This window comes from Capra hircus, unplaced genomic scaffold, assembly GCF_001704415.2.
Source record: "Capra hircus breed San Clemente unplaced genomic scaffold, ASM170441v1, whole genome shotgun sequence".
Classification (NCBI taxonomy): Eukaryota; Metazoa; Chordata; class Mammalia; order Artiodactyla; family Bovidae; genus Capra; species Capra hircus.
In genome coordinates, this window is record NW_017213449.1 from 10,877 (window position 1) to 24,416 (window position 13,540).

The 13,540-nt window shown below is 39.9% G+C and overlaps 1 long non-coding RNA gene across 1 annotated transcript; it reads right to left on the minus strand.

Moving 5' to 3' along the window:
- Nucleotides 1-6,845: 6,845 nt before the first annotated feature.
- LOC108635298 lies at nucleotides 6,846-13,057 on the minus strand. The gene is made up of 2 exons (XR_001917780.1): nucleotides 13,006-13,057; nucleotides 6,846-8,173 (listed from the first exon to the last, which is right to left on the minus strand). It is a non-coding gene; the product is annotated as an uncharacterized LOC108635298 (long non-coding RNA).
- Nucleotides 13,058-13,540: the final 483 nt, after the last annotated feature.

Consider the following 13,540-nt stretch of genomic DNA (forward strand, 5'->3'; position numbering starts at 1 on the left):
GGTTGGATCTCCTTGCTGTCCAAGGGACTCTCAAGAGTCTTCTCCAACACCACAGTTCAAAAGCATCAATTCTTCAATGCTCAGCTTTCTTTAGAGTCCAACTCTCACATCCATACATGACTACTGGAAAAACCATAGCCTTGACTAGACGGACCTTTGTTGGCAAAGTGATGTCCCTGCTTTTGAATATACTGTCTAGGTTGGTCATAGCTTCCCTTCCAAGGAGCAAGCGTCTTTTTACATTCATGGCTGCAGTCACCATCTGCAGTGATTTTGGAGCCCCCAAAAATAAAGTCAGCCACTGTTTCCACAGTTTCCCTGTCTATTTTCCATGAACGATGGGACCAGATGCCATGATCTTAGTTTTCTGAATGCTGAGCTTTAAGCCAACTTTTTCACTCTCCTCTTCATAGTGCAATTACTGTGGAAAACAGTCTGGCAGTTCTTCAAAAGGTTAAACATCGTTACCATATGACCCAGTAATTCAACTCCTAGGTATATGCCCAAGACAAATGAAAACATATTCATAGAAAAACTTGTACTCAAGTGTTCATAGCAACATTATCAACAATAGCCAGAAAACAAAAATAACCCAAATGTTCATTAACTGATGAACAGATAAAATATGACATATTCATACAAAAGGAGTTATTATCCAGTCATAAGAAGGAGTGAAATTCTGATACGTTAGAACATGGATGGACCTTGAAAACATGCTAAATGAAAGAAGCTAGTCACCAAAGGTCACACAGTATGTGATTCCATTTATATGAAATTGCGGGGAGCCAGCACAGGAGATCCCACCCATGACAAGGTCATGTGGAAGATACCTGACGAGCAAGGTGGATCAGGACTTGCGGAACCACCTGGACCTGCTTGAGCATCTACCCCAAAACCAGAATCTGTCTGTCTTACTATTTTATGCCTTTCATCAACTCTTCTGACATTAACAGGGGGCTATCCCCGACCACTTTTTTTCTGGAGACAATCAACTTATGGCTCTAGCTAATAAGTCTCCTGGACATGAAAGGAGTATTTCAAACCAAACCACTCTGATGGCTTTCTAGCTTGTCTGACAGGTAATTCCAGACTCTTGCAGCTATGCATGTGATTATTCACAGCCTCCCAACTGTGAGAGGCATGGGAAGCCTAAAACATTCTAAAAATATAGAGCCTGTTGAAGAGTTAAAAACTATTAGAGTAGTCCTGGTGTAGGATTTCATTGCTGAGCCAATGCTTGCTGCCAAGTTCCCATATCTCTTATCCACTATGCACCTGGGAGTGCAATAGTTAATGTAGTTGGAATATAAGAAAAACAAGTAATAGCCTTGGAATTAACCACATCAGACCTTTGAGCTAATTGGTTCTTTCTTTGTTGTAACTCACTGCACCTTTGCTCTGTGAGAATGTAACTCTGTTTAATACTTTCTGATGCTGACACAGATTAGAAATATAAAGAAAAAACATTTCAAGGGAAAATAAGTTTTCTGGTTGAGCAGCCTTTATCAAAAGAGGGTCATAAAATGTCCACAGGCCTCCAAGGCCAGAAGATAATGTACACAACATTGTTTATGGGAAAGGTATGCAGAAAAAAATCCTGGTTTCCATAAAGACAAAACAGATGTAATGTTTGGGCTGACTCTGCATGACTTTGCATCTTTCATTTCCCTCTATGTACAAGTCAAGGTATAAAAGTTCCTTTTGAAAATAAAGTTACAGGCCTCGCTTACTGAAGCTTGGTCTCCCCGTGTCAGTCATTCTTTCTTTCTCTCTCTTTCTCCCTTTCTTCCTCTCCCTCCCTCTCTTTTTCAGGCTGATCCCTTGGAGCACAGAGGCTCTCTATGTTCACTTTCCTTCCTGGGCTTCTAAGACCGATCCAGAAGGCGCTCTGCATCTTCATTCCGGCTAGAAGGCACTCTGCGTCTTCATTCCGGGGAGAGGGCGGCTGCGGCCTCCATGAACAGAACAAGTCTCTTGTCTGGGGCTTAATTGGCTTTCTATGTAAACCAAGGAATATTAGCCTCTATTCTTTCTTCTCTCCCCTCCCCCCTCGCCAATGCTTTCCATCCTGAGGGTACCCCTGGATCGTGCTGGGGCTGGACCCTGACATGAAATGTCTAAAATACTAATCTATAGATACAGAAAGTTGATTACTTATTGTCAGGTGCTGAGGGCTGGTTGGTGGGCAACAGAGAGTCACTGCTTATGAGTATGGGATTGTCTTTGGAAGTGATGAAAATATTCTAAAATTAATTGTGGTGATGGTCACACAACTGTGAATATACAAAAACTCACTGAATTGTGCATTTTAAATGGGTGAATTGTATGGTGTCCAAAATACAGCTTAACAAAGAGGAAAAGAGAAGACAAGAAAGTATGTTGGAAAAAGTCTTAAGATGCCATACATAGAGGCACAGTCTTTGAAGAATTTAGTTGCAGCGTCAATCCAGACTTGGATAAATGTACATATACACTTTTCTTAGAGGAACCATTGTGTGGCTAGGGACTAGAAAGAAAGCATTGTCACTAGAACAAGATGAACAAAGCACTCTTACTGGCTACTTCCCAGGACAGAGGAATAGCCCTGTGGTACAGACCCAGCCCCCACCCCTAATCGTCTTTTACTCTACTCCTCTCCCTGTGTTCTGATAGCTGAAGTAGTGTACTGTTAGTAGAAGACTGAAGGTAGCCCACCATTTTGTGTATGAGAAGCCTGAAATATGTATCTCATTATTAAGGTTTTCAAGAGTTAGGAAATTCCTAAGATTTCAATACATTGCTCAGGTTCTGCATTACAGATAAACTAGTATTTATAATCACAGGCTTAGGTCTTTATGATGCTGACCTATTTAGTTTGTTAACCAGTGAGTCATCTCTAGTTCTAGGATATGTTGGTCATGGTTCCAAGGCTGTTGCTACTACTGCTGTTTTTTGTTTCATTTTTAAAAAGATGTTTCAGTTCAGTTCACTCAGTTTGTGTTCAACGCTTTGCGACCCCATGGATTGCAGCCCACCAGGCTTCCCTGTCCATCACCAACTCCTGGAGTTTGCTCAAACTCATGTCCATAAGCAGATCAGTGATCCATCCAACCATGTCACCCTCTGTCATCTCCTTCTCCTCCTGCCCTCAGTCTTTCTCAGCATCAGGGTCTTTTCCAATGAGTCAGTTCTTTGCATCAGATGGCCAAATTATTGGAGTTTCAGCTTCAGAATCAGTCTTTCCAATGAATATTCATTTCCTGTAGGATGGACTGGTTGGATCTCCTTGCAGTCCAAGGGACTCTCAAGAGTCTTCTCTAACACCACGGTTCAAAAACATCAATTCTTCGGTGCTCAGCTTTCTTTATAGTTCAACTCTCACATCCATATACGACTACTGGAAAAACCATAGATTTGACTAAATAGACCTTCGATGGCAAAGTAATGTCTCTGCTTTTTGAATATGCTGTCTAGGTTGGTCATAGCTTTTCTTTCAAGGAGCAAGCATCTTTTAATTTCATGGCTGCAGTCACCATCTGCAGTGATTTTGGAACCCAAGAAAATAAGCTCTGTCACAGTTTCCATTGTTTCCCCATCTATTTGCCATGAAGTGATGGGACCACATGCCATGATCTTAGTTTTCTGAATGTTGATTTTTAAGCAAACATTTTCAGTCTCCTCTTTCACTTTCATCAAGAGGCTCTTTAGTTCTTCTTTGATTTCTGCCACAAAAGGTGGTACATCTGCATATCTGAGGTTATTGATAATTCCCCAGCAACCTTGATTCCAGATTGTGCTCTATCCAGTCTGGCGTTTCACATGATGTACACTACATATAAGTTAAATAAGCACGGTTACAATATAGCCTTCACGTACTCCTTTCCCGATTTGGAACCAGTCTGTTGTTCCATGTCCAGTTCAAACTGTTGCTTCTTGACCTGCATAAAGATTTCTCAGGAGGCAAATCAGGTGGTCTGGTATTCCCATCCCTTGAAGAATTTTCCACAGCTTGTTGTGATCCACACAAAGGCTTTGACATAATCAATAAAAAGAAGTATATGTTTTCCTGGAATTTTCTTGCTTTTTCTATGATCCAATGGATGTTGGCAGTTTGATCTCTGGTTCCCCTGCCTTTTCTAAATCCAGCATGAACATCTGGAAGTTCACAGTTCACATGCTGTTGAGGCCTGGATTGGAGAATTTTGCTCATTACTTTGCTAGCATGTGAGAGTGCAATTGTGCGGTACTTTGAACTTTCTTTGGCATTGCGTTTCTTTGGGATTGGAATGAAAACTGACCTTTTCCAGTCCTGTGGCCACTGCTGAGTTTTCCAAATTTGCTGGCATATAGAGTGAAGCGCTTTCACAGCATCATCTTTTAGGACTTGAAATAGCTCAACTGGAATTTCATCACCTCCACTAGCTTTGTCTTAGTGATGCTTCCTAAAGCCCACTTGACTTTGCACTCCAAGATGTCTTGCTGTAGGTGAGTTATCACACCATCGTGGTTATCTGGGTCATGAAGATCTTTTTTGTATAGTTCTTCTGTATATTTCTGCCACCTCTCCTTAGTATCTTCTGCTTTTCCTTTGCCTTCAGCTTCTCTTCTTTTCTCAGCTATTTCTGAGGCCTCCTCAGAGGACCATTTTGCCTTTTTGCATTTCTTTTTCTTGGGGATGGTCTTGCCCACTGCCTCCTGTACAATGTCACAAACCTCTGTCCGTAGTTCTTCAGGCACTCTATCAGATCTAATCCCTTGAATCTGTCTGTCACTTCCACTGTATAATTGTAAGGGATTTGATTTAGATCATACCTGAATGGTCTAGTAGATTTCCCTAGAAATTTCCATGAAAAGATACAGTATTTATATATGCAATCAATTCACATAAATATGGTAACAATAACAAAGCATCTATAGACTTGATGCCATTGGTGCATTGGTTACTCAGAAAATCGGCATGGAACTGCTTACTTTCTCTATGGGTTCTCATTGTCGTAATAAACTAATACTACTAATGGTGACTTTATTCACATTTTACAAGCTGTTCAAAGACTATCAAAACAGTAGTTTCCAGGGAAACCTGGAGTCAAGCTTAATTGCAAAAATAATCAGTATAGCAGAAATGTATTCTTTGATATGAATTCATCTGTAGAGGCCCAATCAATTCATGAAATCTTTATTTTTTTAATTTATTTATTTTAGTTGGAGGCTAATTACTTTACAATATTGTAGTGGTTTTTGCCATACATTGATATGAATCAGCCATGGGTTTACAATGTGTTCCCCACCCTGAACCCTCTTCCCACCTCCCTGCCCGTCCCATCCATCTGGGTCATCCCAGTGCACCAGCCATGAAATATTTAAACTTTATAAACAGTAATAGCTAACATACACAGTGTTTCAAGGCCTACTTAGCTGGCTTTCTCTAGTCTAACCCACCTTGTTCTCTCTATATACCTTTCTGCCCTCAGTTTGGAAGCTGGTGAAAAAATCCTAGGGAAATTGTGCCATGACCTGGAGGCCTGTGTCCACAGGACACAAAATTATCTTTACTTTTTCCTTTTCTCCCCTTGGCCATCAATGAATCATGTCCAATCTTTCCACATAGTATCTCTTGCACTTGTCCTTTCTTCTCCATTCTTGTTCACATCTATGGGCTTATGGACTCATAACTAGATTACTACAATAACTATCTAACTGGTTTCCATATATCCATCTCTCTTGGACTCAAAAGCTTCTGGCAGCAATATAAAAGATTATATTCATAAAAGTAACGTTTAGTCAAGTAATCTCTCCATTCACAAACCTTGACTGGTTTCCTTCTGTTTATTGAGTAACGTCCAAATGCTATCGCTGCTAATGCTAAGTCGCTTCAGTCGTGTCTGACTCTGTGCGACCCCATAGACGGCGGCCCACCAGGCTCCCCCATCACTGGGATTATCCAGGCAAGAACACTGGAGTGGGTTGCCATTTCCTTCTCCAATGCATACAAGTGAAAAGTGAAAGTGAAGTTGCTCAGTTATGTCCGACTAGTAGCGACCCCATGGACTGCAGCCTCCTCTGTCCATGGGATTTTCCAGGCAAGAGTACTGGAGTGGGGTGCCATTGCCTTCTCCGCCAAATGCTATTATCCTGGTATTGAAGGCCTTCCAAAATCTAGGTGTGAATTTTCTTTCTAGATTCAGAATCCATTACTCCCTTAAACAAAACTGGCCTCTTCACCATTCCCTGAACTTTTACACATTATTTCTGCACCTTTGCTTGTGACAGTCCTCCTGCCTAGAATAGCTTCTCATCTTTGAAAGCCCGTTCAAGGCTTTCTTTCCTCCATGAAGTCATCCCTGAACATTAACACTCACAGCAGCTTCTCATCCCTTGAATATGATATGAGTTTTGGACAGTGTCATTCATCTGGCAGTCCTCAGAGACAACTTATCTTGTCTTATATTGTTAATTCTTGTATTACTTATTTTTGTGTCTATCTTGCCTTTCAACTAGACTGCAACTTCCTTGAGGGCAGGGGTCATTTGTTCTACTTTTTAAAATGACCCACAGGGCACAATGCCATACTGGGGGATAAGATAGGGACTGGTCATTGACAAAAGAGCACTGACGTTTCCCTAAGACGCCTCATTCTCAGAAGGGAGCACTCTCTCTGGGTGATGATTTTTTACACATATGTGCCAAATATAATAGTTTTAAAGGTGAAACTAACTTTTCACGTTACTCCAAGATATTCAGGAATTACCAACTGCCTCTGGAATTTCTGAATCCCTTATTAAAATACAAAATTAACCTTTCATAAGTAATTTAATGTTCCCCTGAAAGCTTACAAATGACATGTAAAGAAATATGGCAAAGCCAGGTGAATAATAAGCTCTAAGATTTACTTAATCACAGAGTATTAAAAAAGCCAAAGCTCCATGCAATCCACTTATATTTCAGTGTCTGTTTTTTTCCTTTTTTGTTGATGAAATAGGCTAAACTACATATGAACAATAAATCTAGGACTTAATGTTTACAAGAAAGGCAGCCAAAATTTTATGGATAGTTCAAGGTAAACATGTCCTTCACATCTTGGTTTCTCCTGAATTATTTAGTTAATCTGAAGTTTCTTCATAGTCAGAGATGTAATCCTTAGCCAGAAACTGCTAAAAACGTGTTGTATACTGACCCAAGGAATGCTGTGATCATCAAGTTCTATCAAAATACTTACTAACCTTGTAAACTGAAGAAATCATCATTACAAAATACCTACCCTCAGATTCTGCTGCTAAAACTTTGAAGTAACTGCAAATCTCAGAGATGTTTGTTTAGCTTTATGGACAGCCTCAACTTCATGCCAAAGCCATGAAGCTTTGGCAACAAATGCTGCTTGCTAGGCAAACAAAGGCCAGAAAGGAATCCCTTGCCTAGTATGTTAGAGAGACCACTGACTGGAATACCTAGCATAATTGGATCAAAACTTGAAGGATTGGGAAGCCTGGTATTTCTATATATTTGTCCTTTTTTTGTGAAAATTTCCTTGTTTACATAATGCTTTTGTTTCCTTTAGCTCAGTCTAGACAATTGGTAGGCAAGGTTTCAAATGATCTCAGTTGGAAGTATCCATGTTTCATGAAAAATTTTTCATTTTTTTTCCTCCAAGGACTAGTATAATAATGAATTTAGCTTCCTGTCAAGAAAAATGCTAAGTTCAAAGTATTATTTCCTTCACTTCTAATTACAAAGAAGTTTTACTTTTATTGAGTGCCATTATACAATTTTACACAGTGCCATTAATATTTTAAGTAACAATTAAGCAAATCAAATGAAAGTTTTTGAGCTCTATTCCTCGGTATGTAGATCTACCTTAAAAAGTACAAACTAAGCACAGTGGTGCAATTTTCCAGGCACGTTCAAGTTGCTTAAATATTTACAAATATGTAAGCACCCTGTATGAAAGCATGAAAGTTTTGGGTGTCAGGAGGAAACACTCCGTGTATAACAAATCTTTAAATTTTAAACATTTGCACAGCTCCAAATATTCCTGAGAAGTTCAGTCTTGTTGTCACTTGACATCTGCATGTCCTCATATTTCAGCAGTGTATCTTGGGGAACCATAACTTCGGTCCCTTGACGTACCACTAATTGCACAAGATACACGTAATGTGTTGCTCATCCAGGGAGAGTGCATTGGGTCTTCTTGTATTATCTAAAACGAAAGAAATGGCATGTTTATCACAAAGCAAAATAGCCATGGCCAAAAAAAGTATGCGTATACAAAATCACAGGCATATTCCAATTTATCAGTGACATTTAGCTATTTAAAATGATGTAAAGCAGAAAGAGCAAACAAAAACATTACTGACTCAAGTCTTCAAAGCTGTATTACAAAGGCAGCGTATCAAAAAAGCAGAACAGATCTGGTTACTCATTAAGAAAAATGAAAGGTTGTAAAATGCACAATTCAACAGAAAGTGAGAGGTAATAAAATGTTTAAATTTTTTTTTAATAGATGGTCAGAAAAGAGCCTCAGCAGTGAACTTTTTGATATGAGTTTATAGATCATCTTCTAAGAGTGGTTCTCAAGTTCACTTGGGGGCTATTCAATATGCAGATACCCATGCCCCTTTCCTGGAGAGTTGGGAAATAATTTCAAGTGAAGAAAAAATAAGTCAATATTTCCAAATATACACCAGAATTATGTAAACTAATTGATGCAAAAAAAAATCTTTAATGAAGAACTTCACAAATATATTAATAATTTTATAACCTATAAGCATAGAAACACATATATTCACAATAGTATAGACATTTTAAAAATTATCCGTTTTGTGTGATCAAAGGCAACAGATATCTCATGCATGGATTAGATGAAAGACTAGCATACCAAACTCTTTACTGAACAATCCCAACTTAGCTTTTGAGCTTTCAAGACTAGGTTCTCAAGATAGCTTTGAAACTTCAGTAGGAAGCCTGCAAACAGCTTCTGGTGGCAGTAATGGGTCATATCATCTGTATTGCTACAAATCACATATCTATTATAAAGTCCATAATAGAAGAATTTCCTCTTATAAAAGCGTGAAGAAGTTTTAAAAGGACTTCATATTTTGATAGAGTGTAACAGATAACACTAAAAAGGGCTAAGGAATATCCAGGCCATATCTTTTTGTCAAGTCATCATTTATGGAGCTAAACAGATAATTGAAATTTCAATGCACAGCTATATTTTATCTTATTTTATATTATTATATTTACCTTTGGGAAATAATAAATTTCAAATTTTGTGACAAAAATAGTTATTATATATATTTGTATTATTATATATATATATTTGTATATATATATGTATTTGGAAATATTGATTTATAAAACTTCACTAAAAACTGAACATTTGCCTAAACTAAGGTACACCTAAATATGATACATCACGACCATACAGCTTTCATAAATATAAACCAGTAGAAAGCAATATTTTCTTGGTTAGCTATAAATATATTATATATAAGATAGAAGAATACATAACATATAATATATAATATATAATGCCAAGGGTTTAAAATTTGGTCTCTAGAACTAAATATAATAGTCATGGTTTATAGAAGTTAAATGAGAAAGATAGGTGGGAAATGTCACAGCAGATTCATAAAACCCAAGTTTCGGGGGTGTTAAAAAAGAGACAAGGAACTTCCCTGGTGGTCCAGAGGATGGGATTCTGCTCAGGGGAGCAGTGGGATCAGCCCCTCCTCAGGGAGCTGGATCCCACGTGCCACAGCTAAGACATGGTGCAGCCAAATACATTTTTAAAAAGAGAGAGAGAGAGAGAGATAAGAGGCCCAAAATGGAGTCACTTGTGCTAAACCCACATCACCTGAGTTATAATATATAGCCTAATTGTAGTTTTGGCCTTTTTCAGGTAGGTAAACTTAACTAGTCAAAAATGTACATACATTATTTTCAAGTCTGGAATTTCCTGGTCAGCATTAGTGAGGTAATCCAACTGACAGACACTTGCTGTGCTCCAGAGGAAGGTGACCTTGTCTGAAACAATCAAGTCTCTTTTATAATAACTTCCTTGACCTGATTCCTTCTAACTGTAAAAGGCTTCCATTTTCTATGGCTCTTCAGAGCTCCTTTCAGTCTGCTACATGGGATCCTGCTGGACTCGTGAATCACCGAATAAAGCCAAAAGCTTTAAAACTGACTCACCTGACTCTGAATAAAAAGCAGAGACATTACTTTGCTGACAAAGGTCCATATAGTCAAAGCTATGGTTTTTCCAGCGTTGGACCAAAAAGAAGGCTAAGTGCCCAAGAATCGACACTTTCAAACTGTGGTGTTCGAGAAGACTCTTGAGAATCTCTCCGACTGTGAGGAGATCCATCCAGTCCATCCTAAAGGAAATCAGTCCTGAATATTCACTGGAAGGACTGATTCTGAAGCTGACACTCCAATATTTTGGCCATCGGACTCAAAGAACTGACACACTGGGGAAAACGCCCTGATGCTAGGAAAGATTGAAGGCAGGAGGAGAAGGGGACGACAGAGGATGAAATGTTTGGATAGCATCACTGAATATGTGGACATGTGTTTGAGCAAACTCCAGGAGGTGGTGAACGACAGGGAAGCCTGGTGTGTTGCAGTCCATGGGGTTGCAAAGAGTTGGACATGACTGAGCAACTGAACAACCACAGTTGAATTTTGTTTTTTAACAAGGAAAAAAGAACTGTATAGAAAACTCTAAATAACTTGATCATCATATTAGTAGTAAATTGAATAATTTGCTTTCAATTTGAATAATTTAGAGTTCAAGGCTAGGTCATACACTTGCATGCAATTTCAATAACTGTAATATATATTGCCTTAAAATGCTATAATTGTTTTATATTTTTGTAAAGGAGGAGTTTTGCTGTTTTTCCCTATAGACAATGGAAAACAGAACCCCGTAACTGGACAGTTTCTAGGAACAAATTATGTAGCCTATTTGATTAAAGTACTCCCCAGATGGCTCAGATAGTAAGGAATTCACCTACCAATGCAGGAGACCTGAGTTTGATCCCTGGGTTCAGAAGATCCCCTGGAGAAGGAAATGGCAACCCACTCCAGTATTCTTGCCTGGAGAATTCCACAGACAAAAGAGCCTGGTGAGCTACAGTCCATGGGGTCACAAAGGGTCGGACATGACTGAGTGACTAACACTTCAACATACCCCAGAAGAAGTGAGGGTGAACAGAGGCATGTCCCCACTGTACTCAGGGGCTGAACCTGAGCTACAGACAATAAAGGAAGCGGAATGATTCCCTGCCTGCCTAGTCCTGATCACCGGACTGCTTTGGCAAGGAGACATAAACAGACCTCGGAAAACTGAGCTGCAAAGGTAAGCCTTGGACGGTTTACACTCACGCCTAAGTGCGGTAACAGAAGTCAAGATTGACAAAAAGATGAAACAGATCACGGATCCAGACTCCTCAGGCCGGTGAGAGTCCCTGTCACGAGAACAGGAGAGGAGACTGGGATGACTCACTCACTGAAAGATGGGATAAGGAAAGGCTAGCTGCCTGGCTTCTCCATGTTGAGAAGATGACCATGGTCAGAGAATTGGACTCCTGGTCACACAGTGCCAACTTTGGACTAACTGTAATAGATTTCCCATAGTCCTTTCTAACAGAAAGCATACAAGATACCACGAGAAAGAGAGCTTGGAGTCAACTAGCTCTTGTTTTCCTTGAAATCTCTCTTCTGCCCCCTCCCCACCATTACACTGCAGTCCTTTGGCACTAACCATGGTCAGTCTATTTGTAAGGACACCCTCCATGTGATGGTCTCACCCAGGCGGAGTGTCTTCAGGCAAGCCAGTGAAATGCTCATACCAGGACAGAGGAGGTTCTCCTTTCTGGAACCAGCAATAAGAATGTGTTTCTCTAAAGGGCCGTAGTGATCCTTGTTTCTTTTAAGGGGTCTGAATTTCATAAAAAATTGAGAGTCTGAAGAGTTTCTGAAGCAAATATCGATCTTATTGGATGTTTTCCTTTTTAAGGAGAGCAAAGAGACATTATGTAAGCTCAATAGGGCTCAGGCACTGAGGCGACCAGACCATCAGGCCATGACTTTTACATCTGTGGTGAAGACGTTAAAACAGTCAAGTGACAATCCATGTACAGAGTGGTTTGTAAACACGGATTTCAGGAGCCTAATATAGGAATGACATTTACCAGGATAATTCAGGAGTACTCTGGTTTTAAGGTAAGTAGATGTATAAAATCTTAACTACTTAATTATGACACAATTTGGCTGTCAGTGGTGAGCAGATCTTTGCTTCTATATGTTTCGCGTTGTGGACTATATAACTTAGTTAGTTAAAACTGACATTAACAGTCAGTCAAACATTAGAATGGTAGGTATTATGAAACAAGATTTTTGCAGGCTGTATGGGTATTAAGACAATTCCTGAGTTTTGGAATCTGCTCTGGATGTCACCTAAATGTTCATAGAGTTGTCCCTGAGTATCCCCAGAGGATTAGTTCCAGGACCACTGTGCCCTTCCCCCATGGATATTAAACTCTGAAGATGCTCAAGTTCCTTATATAAAATCACACAGTATTTGCATATAACTTTTGCATATCTCCCCTGTACTTTAAAATCATCTCTAGCTAATGTATAATAGCTAATGCAAAGTAAATGTTATGTAAATAGCTGCCTACATGCAGGAAATACAAGTTTTACTTTTTTGGAACTTTCTGGAAATTTTTTCAAATATTTTCAATCTGTAGTAGGTTGAATCCCTGGATGTGGAAGCTGCAAATATGGAAGGGCAACTGTAACTAGTTTCTTACAGCTAAAACAGAGATAGTCATTTAGGGATCTGGCTACTGAGCCAATCATTTCACTTCTCTAGGACTCTTCTTGAGAGACTCTCAGCCATGCTCACAGTAGATCAACTCAGACTTGCACAGCTACTCACTTCTAATGGCACAGTAGTGCAAAGAACAAAATAGTCTACTACCTGAACAATTGCTAAAGCAACTGTCAGTAATTGCTTCAAACCTGATTTGTGGTGTAGAACAAGATGGCAGAGGAGTAGGTGGACGTGGAGTACATCTCTCTCCATGGATACATCAGGACTACCCATTCAGACACAGAAGTGCTTGCCGAACACCAGCTGAGAGCAGACGGGAGCCCCGACCACTGGAAAAGAGTATATAGAACCATGCAAACACTCGGTAGGACAAAGGAACTAGGGGAAAAACAGGAGTGTTACTTAGGACTGGACCTGCCCTCGGTGGGTGCTGGAACTGAAGCAGGGGTCCAATCCCCACATTGGGGCAATCGTCTGGGTCAGACGAGAAACATTTGAGGCTGAGAGTGAAACAGCTGATCTGTGCAGCCTAAATGGAGTGAGAATCAGACAGCCCTTGCCACAGCCATACATACCCCGGACAGGGAAGCATGTCCCCTGCAAGGCACAGCAGCTGGAAGCTGGAGCACTGGGATTGTGGAGCAATTCCAGGGTGAGGGCTGCTGTTGACTGTGGCAAGAACGACCTAGGAGACGTGAGGGAGGAAATTGTGGTGGAAAGTGC